The sequence below is a fragment of the Silene latifolia genome, chromosome 1, assembly GCF_048544455.1.
Source record: "Silene latifolia isolate original U9 population chromosome 1, ASM4854445v1, whole genome shotgun sequence".
Classification (NCBI taxonomy): domain Eukaryota; kingdom Viridiplantae; phylum Streptophyta; class Magnoliopsida; order Caryophyllales; family Caryophyllaceae; genus Silene; species Silene latifolia.
Genome location: NC_133526.1, coordinates 136,896,142 through 136,899,005, shown reverse-complemented (window position 1 = coordinate 136,899,005; position 2,864 = coordinate 136,896,142). Strand labels below are relative to the sequence as shown.

Sequence of the window (2,864 nt, the reverse complement as noted above, 5' to 3'; positions counted from 1 at the left end):
GAGGTGGTAATTACCCCTTTTGTCTTTGAGAACTAGAAGATGCTAATTGAGACATTTGGGTCTCCAACATCTTTGTCTGAGCTAGTATGTTGTTAATGGTGATGTCTTTTGCTTGGCCATCCTTTTGCATTTGAGTGAAAAATTCTTGTTGGTTCTTTTGCATTTGGAGGACCACTTTTTGAACATCAAACCTTGGTCATTTGTTTGATTGTATGGAGGTTGATTTTGATAACTTTGGTTTTGATTGTAAAAGGATTTTTGAGCTTGGTTCCTCATTGGAGGTGGGGTGTATGTTTGAGGGTTTTGAACATTTTGACTTTTTTATGAAAGATTGGGGTGGAATTTGGTGTTCTCATTGTAAAAGTTGGAATAAGGGGTGCCACTTTTGTATGCTTGGAAAGTATTCACTTGTTCCCCTACATTCACTTTGGTCATGTCCCAAAGTTCCACAACTCTCACATACTCCACTTGGAATTGATGATGATGCTACCATAACATTAACATGTTGTTTGGGTGATTTGGAGGCCTCTTCAAGTTTACTCATGGTCTTCTCAAACTTCAAATTAATGGTGTCAATATGAGCACTAAGTTGAGCACCCAATTGAGTAATGGAGTCCACCTCATGCTTTCCTCCTTTAGTAGCCTTCCGAGGTCTACTATATTGTGAGTTATGGACCGCCATTTCTTCAATTTTGTTCCATGTTTGATTGTCATCGACTTCGGTGAACATAACATTTGATCCCATATTGAGAATGTTTCGGGAGTCTTCATATAGACCATTCCAAAATTGTTGTACAATGAACCACTCGCTAAGTCCATGGTGTGGACAAGATCGACAAGTGTCCTTGAATCTCTCCCATGCTTTGTACAAAGATTCCTCATCCCTTTGTTTGAACCCGGTGATTTGGGCTCTCAACATGTTAGTCTTCTCCGGAGGATAGAATTTCTTGTAGAAAGCAAGTGCCAATTTCTTCCAAGAATCAATACCAAGAGTAGCCTTATCTAGGCTCTTCAACCATTGTTTTGCGGTACCAATCAAAGAAAAAAGAAATAAGACCCATCAGATTTGGTCTTGAGTAACTCTGGTTTGAGAAATCACATCATAATAGTCACAAAAAGTCTCCATATGAGAATGAGGGTCTTCACTAGGCATCCCCCCAAATTGACTTCTCTCAACTAATTGTATGAATGCGGATTTGGCATTGAAATTACTGCTTAAACGTTGTGGTGTAGGATTACCATTTGGTAGGTTCTCCTCGGTTGGTACGAAATGTGATGAAAATTTAGGCATTGTGGGTTGATTTTATGGTGGGTTTTGTATTGGGTCATCCTCTCCTTCTCTTACAAAAAGGGTTGATGAACTCAATGTTATTTGGTTGAATGTCCACAATCTCACCAATACCTCTCAAAGTATTTCTAGCAAGTCTTCTATTGTTGGTCAAACTTCTTTTAATTTCAAGATCAATGGGTAACAAGTTACCTTGTGATCTCCTAGACATGCAAAATATCAAACAACTTGAAAATAATTAGAACAAACCTTGAGGAGATTGACTTCCCCAAGGTAAAGAAAGACACAACTAAAAAACAATTAAAGAAAATCAAATCAAGTTAACACCGTCCCCGACAACGGCGCCATTTTTGGTGGGGAGGTTGTCGTCGTGTCTCCCAATCAAACACATTTATATTTCTCAACAAACAACTAGTTAGTGGTTAAGTCGAGGTCGATCCATGAGACGGTGTGCTTTGGGTTCTAAGTCTATCTATCTCAATTTATGCTAGTGTCACAATTGATTTGGGTTTGTAGTTGGTGAGTCTAGGCCAATAGATGCAATAAAGTAAAACAAGCAACAAAGGTGTAGACAAATACTAAAGGGGTACTAGGATGTCATTGGATCATATGGGATTCATGGGGGTTGATCATACAAACGTGTTCTCATTTAAATAGCAAGCACTTATTATTGTGATGAGATCGAGTTGGTGTATGTCTTACAATCCCTAAGAAGGTTTGGGTCCCGGAGCCAAATCGATTCGATTGTACAACACCTACAAGTCGACTTAGTCCTTCCTATTCAACTATATGTATGGTCTAATGAGACTCGAGTTGGTTTATGTCTTACAAGTGGTCGAGTCGCTTTCTTAGCTTAGATTTTGGTTACTTGTCGTTAGGAGCACCTAGACCAAAACAATATTTATAACTTCACAAACAACTCTACTACTAGTAAAGAGGCAAGTAAAGGTTGGATCCCAAGGGACGGGTATTGATGTAGGATTTTCGATTGCAAGTAGTGGTGTTTAGGGGTGTCACAATTTGGGTTGAGATAAGAAGATCACTAAACTAAATAACAATAAAAGTAAACAATCAAGAAGACTAAAATGAGATGTAAACAATTGATTAAAAGCACTAGGGTGTCATGGGTTCATAGGGGATTCATGGGAATTGATCATACAAACATATTCTCAAATTATAAGCAAGTAATTATTGTTGTGATAGGATCGAGTTGGTTTATATCTTACAATCCTAGGAAGGTTTGGGTCCCGGAGCCGAATCGATTAGATTGTACAACACCTACAAATCGACTTAATCCTCCCTACTCAACTTTATGCATGGTCTAATGAGACTCGAGTTGGTTTATGTCTTACAAGTATCATTGAAAAGGTAAGTGATGGGTAAAAAATGCAAGGATTCATAGGCTCGCATTTCATCAAACATAACATGTGCATAAGTTGATATCACAATAAGCAAGCAAATAAATTATGAAAACGTATTAAATTAAGCATGAATCATCCCCCATGTTGGTTTCCCCTAATTCCCCATTAACCCTAATTAAGGAAACTACTCACTCATTATCAAGTTTAACATGTTA

At 38.0% G+C, this 2,864-nt stretch overlaps 1 non-coding gene across 1 annotated transcript; it reads left to right on the top strand.

Annotated features, from left to right (window-relative positions):
• Positions 1-812: 812 nt before the first annotated feature.
• On the top strand, positions 813-919 carry LOC141621106 (small nucleolar RNA R71). Its single transcript, XR_012532101.1, has one exon. It is a non-coding gene; the product is annotated as a small nucleolar RNA R71 (small nucleolar RNA).
• Positions 920-2,864: the final 1,945 nt, after the last annotated feature.